Here is a 13,440-nt window from a genome sequence, read left to right as displayed (position 1 = left end):
TCTAGAACTAGTCTGAATAGGTGCATACCAAAAAACAGCTTACATATCAAATAAGGAAATGGTTGCACTCAATTGAATTAAGGCATATCAAATATGAAATATGTGAAATACGAATAGCATAATGGCTTTTGTAATCTAGAAAAACATGAGAAATTTTGTGCTAAGTATCTCATGTTTTTCTAGATTACAAGAGCCATTATGCTATTCGTATTTCACATATTTCATATTTGATATGCCTTAATCCCATATGACGTACTATCCCGTCCATGTGCCCTGAGACTTAATTCCCAGGGACGGGATAGTACGTCATAGCGATCAGCGACGCCCACGTGGTGAGCGCCGCTAATCGCGGCCGGGTGTCAGCTGATTATCACAGCTGACACCCGGCACAATGTGTCAGGGGCAGTCACGGACCGCCCCCGACACGTTAACCCCTTGCACAATGCGATCAAACACAATCGCGGTGTACCGGGGGTTAAAGGGAAGCATCAGCAGGGAGGGGGCTCCCTCCGTGCTTCCCTGAGCCCTCCACGGCAGCGCAATGTGCAGCGCTGCTGCGGGGGGCTCCTTCCCTGCAGGCCCCCGAATCCAAGATGGCGACGGGGGCCTGCAGGGAGCTGGCTTCCTCAGTGCCTGCAAAGCACAGGCACGAGGAAGCCTGCTGCACTGCCTCTGACAGATCGATGACCTGTCACAGATCAGCGATCTGTCACAGGACAGTGATGTCCCACCTGGGACAATGTAATAAAGTTTAAAAAAAAAAAGTGTTAAAATAATTTTTAAAAAAATCGCCAAATAAATTAGAAAAAAAAAAAAATATTCCCCCAATAAATTCATTTTTTGGAAATAAAAAAAAACCAAAACAATAAAAGTACAAATATTTGGTATCGCCGTGTCCGTAACGACCTGCCCTATAAAACTGTCCCATTAGTTAACCCCTTTAAAAATAAAAAACGAAGCAAACAATAATGATTTATTATCATACCGCCGAATAAAAAGTGCAATGACGCGCGATCAAAAAGACGCATATAAATATACATGGTACCGCTGAAAACGTCATCTTGTCCCGCAAAAAACGAGCCGCCATACAGCATCATCAACGAAAAAATAAAAGTTATAGCTCGCAGAATAAAGCGATGCAAAAATAATTATTTTTTATATAAAATTGTTTTCATTGCATAAAACCGACAAAACATAAAAAAAAGACATAAATGAGGTATCGCTGTAACCGTACCGACCCAAAGAATAAAACCGCTTTATCAATTTTATCGCACGCGGAACGATGTAAACGCACCCCCCCAAAAGAAATTCATGAAACGCTGGTTTTTGTTCATTCTGCGTCCCAAAAATCGGAATAAAAAGCGATCAAAAACTGTCATGTGCCCGAAAATGGTACCAATAAAAACGTCAACTCGTTCCGCAAAAAATAAGATGTCACATGATTCGGTGCGTCAAAATACGGAAAAATTATAGCTCTCAATATGTGGTGATGCAAAAACTATTCTAACAATAAAAAGCGTGTGACAGCTGCCAAAAATAAAAACCGCCATAAACAGTAAATCAAACCCCCCGTTATCACCCCCTTAGTTAGGGAAAAATAATAAAATTAAAAGAAAATGTATTTATTTCCATTTTCCCATTAGGGTTAGGGTTAGGGCTAGGGCCAGGGCTAGGGTTAGGGCTAGGGATGATATTAGGGTTAGGGGTGTGTTGGGGTTAGGGTTGGAGTTAGAATTGGGGGGTTTCCACTGTTTGGGCACATCAGGTGCTCTCCAAATGCAACATGGCGTCTGATCTCAATTCCAGCCAATTCTGAGTTGAAAAAGTCAAATGGTGGTCCTTCCCTTCCAAGCTCTGCCATGCGCCCAAACAGTGTTTTACCCCCACATATAGGGTATCAGCCTACTCAGGACAAATTCCAAAACAACTTTTGGTGTCCAATTTCTCCTGTTACCCTTAGGAAAATAAAAAATTGGGGGCAAAAATATCATTTTTGTGGAAAAAAAAGATTTTTTTATTTTCACGCCCGGGCGTTATAAACTTCTGTGAAGCACTTGGGGGTTCAAAGTGCTCACCACACATCTAGATAAGTTCCGTGGGGGGGGGTCTAGTTTCCAAAATGGGGTCACTTGTGGGGAGTTTCAATAGTTTAGGTACATCAGGGGCTCTCCAAACGCACATGACACCCGCAGACCATTCCATCAAAGTCTGCATTCCAAAACATCACTGCTTCCCTTCCGAGACCCGACGTGTGCCCATACAGTAGTTTTCTCCCACATATGGGGTATCAGCGTACTCAGTACAAAATGGACAACAACTTTTGGGGTCCAATTTCTCCTGGTACCCTTAGGAAAATAAAAAATTGGGGACTAATTGATCATGTTTGTGGAAAAAATACGATTTTTTAATTTTCATGCCCGGGCATTATAAACTTCTGTGAAGCCCTTGGGGGTTCAAAATGCTCACCTCACATCTAGATAAGTTCCTTAGGGGGTCTAGTTTTCAAAATGGTGTCATTTGTGGGGGGTTTCCACTGTTTAGGTACATTAGGGGCTCTCCAAAGGCAACAAGACACACGCAGATCATTCCATCAAAGTCTGCATTCCAAAACGTCACTACTTCCCTTCCGAGCCACGACGTGTGCCCAAACAGTAGTTTTCTCCCACATATGGGGTGTCAGCGTACTCAGGACAAATTGGACAACAACTTTTCGGGTCCAATTTCTCCTGTTACCCTTGGGAAAATAAAAAAAATGGGGACTAAAAGATCATGTTTGTGGAAAAAATACGATTTTTTATTTTCACGCCCGGTCATTATAAACTTCTGTGAAGCACTGGGGGGTTCAAAGTGCTCACCACACAACTAGATAAGTTCCTTAGGGGGTCTAGTTTCCAAAATGGGGTCACTTGTGGGGGGTTTCCACTGTTTAGGTACATCAGGGGCTCTCCAAAAGCAACATGACACCCGCAGACCATTCCATCAAAGTCTGCATTCCAAAACGTCACTACTTCCCTTCCGAGACCCGACATGTGCCCATACAGTAGTATTCTCCCACATACAGTGCCTACAAGTAGTATTCAACCCCCTGCAGATTTAGCAGGTTTACACATTCGGAATTAACTTGGCATTGTGACATTTGGACTGTAGATCAGCCTGGAAGTGTGAAATGCACTGCAGCAAAAAAGAATGTTATTTCTTTGTTTAATTTTTTTTTAAATTGTGAAAAGTTTATTCAGAGGGTCATTTATTATTCAACCCCTCAAACCACCAGAATTCTGTTTGGTTCCCCTAAAGTATTAAGAAGTATTTCAGGCACAAAGAACAATGCGCTTCACATGTTTGGATTAATTATCTCTTTTTCCAGCCTTTTCTGACTATTTAAGACCCTCCCCAAACTTGTGAACAGCACTCATACATGGTCAACATGGGAAAGACAAAGGAGCATTCCAAGGCCATCAGAGACAAGATCGTGGAGGGTCACAAGGCTGGCAAGGGGTACAAAACCCTTTCCAAGGAGTTGGGCCTACCTGTCTCCACTGTTGGGAGCATCATCCGGAAGTGGAAGGCTTATGGAACTACTGTTAGCCTTCCACGGCCTGCACAGCCTTTGAAAGTTTCCTCCCGTGCCGAGGCCAGGCTTGTCCGAAGAGTCAAGGCTAACCCAAGGACAACAAGGAAGGAGCTCCGGGAAGATCTCATGGCAGTGGGGACATTGGTTTCAGTCAATACCATAAGTAACGTACTCCACCGCAATGGTCTCCGTTCCAGACGAGCCCGTAAGGTACCTTTACTTTCAAAGCGTCATGTCAAGGCTCGTCTACAGTTTGCTCATGATCACTTGGAGGACTCTGAGACAGACTGGTTCAAGGTTCTCTGGTCTGATGAGACCAAGATCGAGACCTTTGGTGCCAACCACACACGTGTCGTTTGGAGACTGGATGGCACTGCATACGTCCCCAAGAATACCATCCCTACAGTCAAGCATGGTGGTGGCAGCATCATGCTGTGGGGCTGTTTCTCAGCCAAGGGGCCTGGCCATCTTGTCCGCATCCATGGGAAGATGGATAGCACGGCCTACCTGGAGATTTTGGCCAAGAACCTCCGCTCCTCCATCAAGGATCTTAAGATGGGTCGTCATTTCATCTTCCAACAAGACAACGACCCAAAGCACACAGCCAACAAAACCAAGGCCTGGTTCAAGAGGCAAAAAATCAAGGTGTTGGAGTGGCCTAGTCAGTCTCCTGACCTTAACCCAATTGAAAACTTGTGGAAGGAGCTCAAGATTAAAGTCCACATGAGACACCCAAAGAACCTAGATAACTTGGAGAAGATCTGCATGGAGGAGTGGGCCAAGATAACTCCAGAGACCTGTGCCGGCCTGATCAGGTCTTATAAAAGACGATTATTAGCTGTAATTGCAAACAAGGGTTATTCCACAAAATATTAAGCCTAGGGGTTGAATAATAATTGACCCACACTTTTATGTTTAAAATTTATTAAAATTTAACTGAGCAACATAACTTTTTGGTTTGTAAGATTTATGCATCTGTTAATAAATCCTGCTCTTGTGTGAAGTTTGAAGGCTCTAACTTATTTGCATCTTATCAAACCTGCCAAATCTGCAGGGGGTTGAATACTACTTGTAGGCACTGTATGGGGTATCAGCATACTCAGGACAAATTGGACAACAACTTTTGGGGTCCAATTTCTCCTGGTACCCTTGGGAAAATAAAAAAATTGGTGACTAAAAGATCATGTTTGTGGAAAAAATACGATTTTTTTCTTTTCACGCCGGGGCGTTATAAACTTCTGTGAAGCACTGGAGGGGTAAAAGTACTCACCATACATCTAGATAAGTTCCTTGGGTGGTCTAGTTTCCAAAATGGTGTCATTTGTGGGGAATTTCCACTGTTTTGGTACATCAGGGGTTTTCCAATCGCGTCATGCTGTCCGATCTCAATTCCAGCCAAAAACGTCAAATGGCGCTGCTTCGCTCCCGAGCTCTGCCATGCACCCAAATAGTGGTTTACCCCCACATATGGGGTATCAGCGTACTCAGGACAAATTGCACAATAACTTTTAGGGTCCTGTTACCCTTGGGAAAATATAAATTGGGGGTGAAAAGGTCATTTTTTGGAAAAAATATGATTTTTTAATTGTACTGCTGTACGTTATAAACTTCTGTGAAGCCCTTGTGGGTTCAAAGTTCTCACCACATATCTAGATAGGTTCCTTGGGGGATCTAGTTTACAAATTGGGGTCACTTGTGGGGGGTTTCCACTGTTTAGGTACATCAGGAGCTCTCCAAATGTGACATGGCGTCCGATCTGAATTCCAGCCAGTTTTGCATTGAAAAAGTCAAACGGCGCTCCTTCCCTTCTGACCTCAGCCATGCATTGAAACAGTGGTTCCCCCCACATATCAGGTATCAGCGTAATCAGGACAAATTGCACAATAAATTTTGCAGTCCAATTTCTCCTGTTACCCTTGGTAAAATAAAAAAATTGAACCTGAAGTATTTTTTTTGTGAAAAAAAGTTAAATGTTCATTTTTTTTTAAATATTCAAAAAATTCCTGTGAGGCACCTAAAGGGTTAATAAACTTCTTGAATGTGGTTTTCAGCACCTTAAGGGGTGCAGTTTTTAGAATGGTGTCACTTTGGGGTATTTTCTATCATATAGACCCCTCAAAGTGGCTTCAAATGTGATGTGGTCCGTAAAAATAAAATGGTGTTGCAAAAATGAGAAATCGCTGGTCAATTTTTAACCCTTATAACTTCCTAACAAAAAAAATTTTGGTTCCAAAATTGTGCTGATGTAAAGTAAACATGTGGGAAATGTTATTTATTAAGTTTTTTGTGTGCCGTATCTCTGTGATTTAAGGGAATAAAAATCCAAAGTTTGAAAATTACGAAATTTTCGCCAAATTTCCGTTTTTTTTCACAAATAAACGCAAGTTATTTGAATGAAATTGTACCACTAACATGAAGTACAATATGTCACGAGAAAACACTGTCAGAATCACCGGGATCCATGGAAGCGTTTCAGAGTTATTACCTCATAAAGGGGCAGTGGTCAGAATTGGAAAAATTGGCCCGGTCATGAATGTGCAAACCACCCTTGAGGCTTAAGGGGTTAATGCAATTTAGTGCAACCATTTCCTTATTTGATATGTAAGCTGTTTTTTGGTATGCACCTATTCAGACTAGTTCTAGATGTGCCGTCAGTTTTTTCTGTCATTTAACCCCTTCTCATGTACAGCACCATGGAATCAATGGTGCTATATAAATAATGATAATAAATAATACAAGTGCCCTAGAAAAGAGTGCCCAAATTTTCTCCCCTAGAAAGTAATAATGCCCTGTGTGCCCCTTTGACAGTCACAGTAGCCGGAGCTCCCATATAACAATAAGTGCCCACTTTACATTTAATAATGTCCCGAGACTCCCCCCTTTAAAGATCCCTCTACACAATATGATACTCTCTTATACAGTCTAATGCCCCCTCACTGTATATATACTGACCCCTTAGTATCCCCCAAACTGTTTGATAGCTCTAGCACTAATCTCCACACTGTATGATGGCCCCCTAGATAGACTTCATATAGTATAATGCACCAGACAATCCTCAGTATAGTCCTCCATATAGTATAATGCACTCCCCATAGGCCTCCATATAATATAATGCACTCCCCATAGGCCTACATATAGTATAATGCACTCCCCATAGGCAGACGCTATAGTATAATGTACCAACCCATAGGCAGACTATAATATAATGCAGCCCCTACTGTAATGCACCCCCATAGGCAGCCTCTATAGTATAATGCAGCCCCTAATATAATGCACCCCCATAGGCAACATCTATAGTATAATGCAGATCCTAATATAATGCACCCCCATAGGCAGACTCTCTAGTATAATGCACCCCCATAGGCAGACTGTATAGTATAATGCAGCCCCATAGGCAGCCTGTATAGTATGAATGCACCCCCCATAGACAAACTCTATAGTATATTGCACCCCCATAGGCAGCCTGTATAGTATAATGCACCCCATAGGCAGCCTGTATAGTATAATGCACCCTTATAGGCAACCTGTATAGTTTAATGCATCCTCATAGGCAGCCTGTATATTATAATGCACCCCAATAGGCAGCCTGTATCGTATAATGCAGCCTCCATAGGCAACCTGTAAAGTATAACACAGCCCCCATAGGCAGCCTGTATAGTATAATGCATCCCCATAGGCAGCCTGCATAGTATAATGCATCCCCATAGGCAGCCTGTATAGTATAATGCAGCCTCACAAAAAAATCCAATACTCACCTCTCTTTCTCCTCGTTCCTTAGCTGCTCTGAGCGCCCAAACATCTGGACCGTGGGCGCCGAGTGGTGTTGTTATCGCAGCCCCGTCAGTATCGGCATCAGTGAGGTCAGACGCTGAGAGAGGGATGATGGGAGAGGGAGCGTGATGCTCCCTCTCTCGTCACTGCAGTCAGCTGCATCGGCATCTAGTCGATATAGTTGAACCTGCGATGATGGGCAGAGGCCCACTGCTAGCACCGAGCCCCTCTCCTGCCTGCTTAGAGGCCCCATAGCGGCCAGGCGGCAGTGCAAGGAGATCGATTCGCCCTGCTCTGCCGCATAATGTAACTGTATCGGTGTGCTGCACACGTTGATACAGTTACAGTAGTGTAGTTCCAGGGTGGGCCCCCTCAGAGCACAAGGCCTGGGGCGACCGCCCCCTCTGCGCCTTCGCCCCCAGTAGCTATGCTACTGGTTAGGTCTCTTGAAGCCAAGTTTATTTTTAATTAAAAAAAAATTGGTCACCTGCAGCAATCAAAGAAGTTTTTGTGAGTTTACTACACGGTAATATTCAAAGAAAAATTCGGCACTCCCAAATATGATGCAAAAATCAAAGATTAAGGTTTTATTAATTATCCACTGTAGACAAAACGTTGACGTTCTGGCCAATTCTTAGGCCTTCCTCAGAACTATTATCTTCAGTGTTTGTGTACAGTTTTGTCTACAGTGGATAATTAATAAAACCTTAATCTTGATTTTTGCATCATAATTGGGAGTGCCGAATTTTTCTTTGAATATTTTGGAGTGGTATCCTATTCGTGCACCCCACTCTATCAGAGTGCCGCGCAACCTTTTTCTTACTCCATGGTAATGTAATAGATAATGCAAACATGTATGGATGACAATCAAATTCAGTCCAGAAAAATGCTTCCATGCTTTTTCTCAGTTTTAGAGACCACAGAAATGTCCACAGTCCTTGTAACACTGTATGTCTGAGAAATGGAGGCCTGCAAAATTTTTAAAAGCTCTTTGCAGTATTAGAGATCACAGAAATATTCATTGATAAAGTAACACTGTATACAAATATCAAAAGACTGACCGTCACTTCCCAACAGAAATGAGGTGTGAACAGATGCTTACTAAGAGTAGCCATCTCCATATATAACCAACACATAAAGTAGCACTCTGTAGCTCTATAGCATGTAAGCATGAAATATATGTAATTTGAATTGCATTACTGCACTAGAAAATCTGAAAAATTGAGAATACTTAGAAGATAAATTGTCCAATTCCTGTGTACCTGGCAGCCACAATAACGCAATTTCACTTTGAAATCGAATGCCACTCATTCACTGAAATGTGTGGAAAACATCGGACAGCACTTGGATGACATCCAAGTGCAGCCCAATTTCCACAGACTCGCAAAATGGACAAGATGGAGAAATTTTGGGCTCCATCCTATGTTTGATCTGTGTGTCAGTATAGTGTGATTCGATTGTCACAGATGAGAGAACCGTAGCACACTGTGAGAAGAGGATGGAGCAGAACATTTCTCCATCTTGTCCATTTTGCCAGTATCACAGTTCAGTCAGAATGTCATTTGCGTAATCATCCCCATTCCCTCGGATGAAAGAATCTATGGCCATCAGTCTGTAGCCTAGAGTATAATGACAGGTGGCAGTTACGTCTTGGAAATGTCTAAAACTTTGTTCCATATATCTGAATTGTTTGTTTGCTTATTTTTTATCTGCATGGATTTCGGCAAGCATCAAAAGAACACTGGGTATTTTCTGAAAAACATTGTGTGCAAAACTAGCCATAGGCAGGCTCCATACAGAGGGTCAGCTAACTATTGGACATTTACGGCATATCATGTGGAGCCACAAATAACTTTCCACGCTCTTTATAAGGTTTTCTTAAATGATTTCTTTGTTCTGTCTGTACTGAGTCCATAGTGAGAAAAGTGTTTGTCAAATGTTTGTTGTTATTCCATAAGCACATCAAGAAAAGGGGATGAAAAGGTCCCAAAAACAACTGCAATGTTTAGCATCAACAAAGGGCATTTGCATCTGAACAAAAGCATTTCAGCCTCGTGTACACAATGCATTTCTTACATCTGTACTATGCAGTTTTGAAACAGGATGCAGTTGTTGATTACACAGCTGATAAAACATGTGCTAAGGTTTAAAAAAATGCTCAAAAAAAGAGAATGGACGCCACCTCCAAAAAATCATACATTGATCTAATGAAACTAGGCAAAATATAAATAACTGAACATGAGGTTCTTAGTTTAACATTGATTAGACTGTATGAAGCCCACTGCCATGTCACGGCGAACTCTCAGTGGATCCTAACTTTTGTTGCCTTAAAGGAGCGAAGTCGTGCGCTAACCACCACAGCAGCAGCGACAATATACAAGCAGCAACAAAAGTTAGGACCCACTGAGAGGTTCGCCGTGACGTGGCAGTGGGCTTCATACAGTTTGATCTAAATGAACCTCATGCTGACCTATATATATATTTTTGCCTAGAGGCATTAGATCAATATACTGTATGATGTTTGGAGGAGCGGTCCATTCTCTTTTTTCAACATAAGGGTTCAACAATGTCTAAAAGTTTGACCAACCTTTCCATGTCATTCAATAAAGCAGAGAATAAATGCATTGTTCACTTCTCTGGACTGAATGGATCCAGGGTTTTTATCTTTGAAAGGATCATCAATGCATGGGATTTTTTCTCTGCCTCCTTCCAAGGTTATATCTGTGTGCTGCCTGCTTATCTATATGAATGACTTCCTACTATGAAGATCAGCATGAAAGGAGTTGTGGTCAGTGCTGGCGGGTTACAGCTGTTGATTGGCTTGGTAGGGAGGGTCCAAGGACATGTCATACTGGTGAGAAACAAATGAATTTATCAGAATGCAGCAAACCCATGTAGTAAAGATGGCGGCAACACAGGTGCAAAATCCTGATGAGACAACCACTCACAACCTAACAATTCATGGAGGGGTGATTGCTTAGTATATGTTTGCACAGAAGCTGCTTATATAGGGCGCTGTTCACACATTGGTAATGCACAGTATCTGGTTTACAGCCTATTAGTGATGCCCACACTATTCGATCAGGTGGGCTGCCCAGCACTATCTAAATGCATCCCATGTGAACAGACATCCCAGTTTGCAAGACCAAATAAAGTGCAAAAAATACATATAAATATTTTGACCAAGATATGCAAGCTTGCAACCCGCTCCAAGGGTCCTCACACTTGCTAGTTCTAACACTAGAATTCTTGAATTTTTTGAGGATTTTTAGTCCTCTTTTTTGGCTTTGCTATTAAGTTTAGTGTTAGGACTAAGTGTGAGGACCCTAATAATCAAAAAACAGCGCTCCACACATTGGTGAAAAGAAACTTCACATTTAATCCGTCTTCTGTGGCAACGCTTCAATCGCAATGATCTTTATCATTGTGATCGAAACGTTGCCACAGAAGGCAGATTAAATGTGAATGTGAAGTTTCTTTTCACCAATGTGTGGAGCGCTGTTTTTTGATTATTATGGACTTTAATTTTCCAAGAAGGACTCCTTGGATAGGACATGCGCTCCTGGATGGGTGTGATGAACCTATATATCCACTTGTTTATTGAGGTGCTGTGAACCAGTCTATATTTCGTTCTAAGTGTGAGGACCCTTGACGTGGGTTACGAATTTTCATACCCTGGCCAAAATATCGACCAATGCCTCACATATATTTTTTGCACTTTATTTTTCAGGGTGAAGCCAGACCCAGCACGTTAAGTCTTGTAAACTGGGGTGTTTGTTCAAATGGAATGCATTTAGATAGTGCTGGGCAGCCCACCTGATCTAATAGTATGGGTGTCACTAATAGGCTGTACCAGCGCCCTATACAAGCCTCTTCTGTGCAATCATATACTAAGCAGTCACCCCCTCCATGAATTGGTAGGCTGTGAGTGGTTGTCTTATCAGTATTTTGCACCTGTTTTGCCACCATCTTTAGTACATGGGTTTGCTGCATCCTGAGTGTGTATTTGTTCAGAGACATGTGCGGGTAAGCACTGCCATCCCTTTTATGCTGTATTAATTCTTGAATTTTTGGAGGATTTTTAGTCCTCATTTTGTGGCTTTGCTTTGCTATTAAGATTAGTGTGCGGCACTTTTACATTAGACTGTGGAGTGACTAGTGGCAGCATTTACATTTGGCTGAGGACTTAGCAGGTGTTGCATAACAGTACATTTACAGAAATGATTTGTTGGTTTGCGTGCAGTTGTGTGCATAGTGGACCACACACAGACCAATTGTAGCTTATGTGCTTGTGCATATAGAGGATTTTCCACACAGCTCTCAGGTCCACATGTAATACATTGCAGCATATGCTACCAGTTTGGTCTGGTAGAAGAGTGCAGGAAAATAGCAGGCAGCTCCCAAATTGCTGTGCAGACAATTACATAAATTGAACAAAAAGCCAGTCACGTCCACCGAACACCTGTACTTGGTTTGAACAGTCATTCTGTGCTGACACGTGAAAGATCATGACTACGGTACTGTAGACTCATCCTTCCAAAGGACCCCCTTTTATATCAACCTCCCCTTTTATATCAACCTCCCCTTTTACAACCCTTTCCCACTCCCACGGAACACACCTTCCCCGAAATGAACACTCGTAACACCTTTTTCTTTGGATAAATTGGCCAAATCGGCCTTTTATCAACAAATATTGCAATAAATGACTTTTAGTAAGGCGGTTCTTGAAGCTCCAAAACCTGGCGGAAACCAGTAATTAACCATCCAGCATTACCCCCAGCTGCGGCCACAGGCTCGGGGCTACTTTGTTGGTAGAAAATCTTTTCCATAACGCCGACACCCAGGGACCCCACCTGGTAGAGTCCCAAAATCCTCCAGGCAATTAACCAAAAGCCAAACATAAAGGGAGGTTACCATCTGCCTGATGTACAACACCACCACCATTTTGCCACCAACTCCAAGAACCCCCTCACCCCCACTTGCCGAAATGACACAATGACATCATCATCCAACACCCCTTCTCAAACAGAAACCCTGCTTAAATGAAAATATCCCCCTCCTCACTGTCCAACCCCTCTAAATTTTTGACCCCACATAGCCCTGCTTCTACCCATATTTATTTTTAACCCCTGCTTGCCCTACAAACCAAGTCATGGGTCACTCCACCCATGGCTTTGCTAAGGGCTACATTTTTCCTTTCTATTTTATTTAATTTACGGCAGCTAACGTTTTCTAAATGGCACTTTTTTCATATCACACTAAAATTTGTTGCCGCATAAAAATGTCACCACTTTTGCAAGTAAAAGAAATACAAATTTACACATTTCATTAATGTCGGGTTTGACACCGGACCGGTGGCAATGCTGACTAAACGAAAGTATAATTTTTATTCACCATTGCTCAGAGTAAAAGGTTTAATTAGCAAGAGTATTTGAAATTTGACACATTTTGTCCAGCACTTTAAAATGCCTGATAGGTATTAAAACATCGGTGTCTGAATCAATGACAGTAAAGCAGGGAGGAACTTTTAATCCTTTCTTTGATTTGTCTATAAACAGAGGTCCGATGAAATATAGACTTGGTCCAAAAGGGGTTTTCACCTTCCAATAGGAGTGCTCAGAGTCCCAGAACACAGTATATTTTTCATTGTGGGATTTAAAATACCAGTATTGGAAGCCATAGTCCTCTTTTTGAAGCCCCCAGTCCACAGGGGGAGAATCCGATGTGTATGCATGGTTAATTCGTTCCCATATCATCATTATTGGCCAACATGAGTCTCTAAATATCAGCAGTAAATCCTCAGCTGTATCCATATTGGCTAACAAATTTTATTCTTCTTTCTAAGATGACAAATATCTGCAAAAAGACACAAATTATGTACCATATATTATTAATATTATTATTTATTATTCTATTGCCATTTATTCCATGGCGCTTTATGTCTCTATTTCTTCTTATTATATTTGCTATAAGTATTTCTGTATCTTATACTATCTTTGTCTAATCCTTATGGAGAGTCTTGCAAGAATAAAGTGGAAAAAGTGGAACATCATGGATAGAGCAGAACTAATTTGTCAGGGGCTTTTGTTTGTATAACT

The 13,440-nt window shown here is 41.9% G+C and overlaps 1 long non-coding RNA gene across 1 annotated transcript in view; it reads right to left on the bottom strand.

Annotated features, from left to right (window-relative positions):
- LOC141056757 (uncharacterized) overlaps positions 1 to 10,193 on the bottom strand; it is a 32,111-nt gene extending 21,918 nt beyond the window's left edge. The window contains exon 1 of the long non-coding RNA XR_012221928.1: positions 9,930 to 10,193. This is a non-coding gene — a long non-coding RNA (uncharacterized lncRNA). The remainder of the gene's footprint in view (positions 1 to 9,929) is intronic.
- Between the last annotated feature and the right edge of the window lie 3,247 nt (positions 10,194 to 13,440).

The sequence above is a fragment of the Dendrobates tinctorius genome, unplaced genomic scaffold (assembly GCF_039654945.1).
Source record: "Dendrobates tinctorius isolate UK_male_01 unplaced genomic scaffold, ASM3965494v1 ptg000199l, whole genome shotgun sequence".
NCBI classification, from domain to species: domain Eukaryota; kingdom Metazoa; phylum Chordata; class Amphibia; order Anura; family Dendrobatidae; genus Dendrobates; species Dendrobates tinctorius.
The sequence above is the reverse complement of the archived record's forward strand: the minus strand, read 5'-3'. Positions and strand labels throughout refer to the sequence as shown.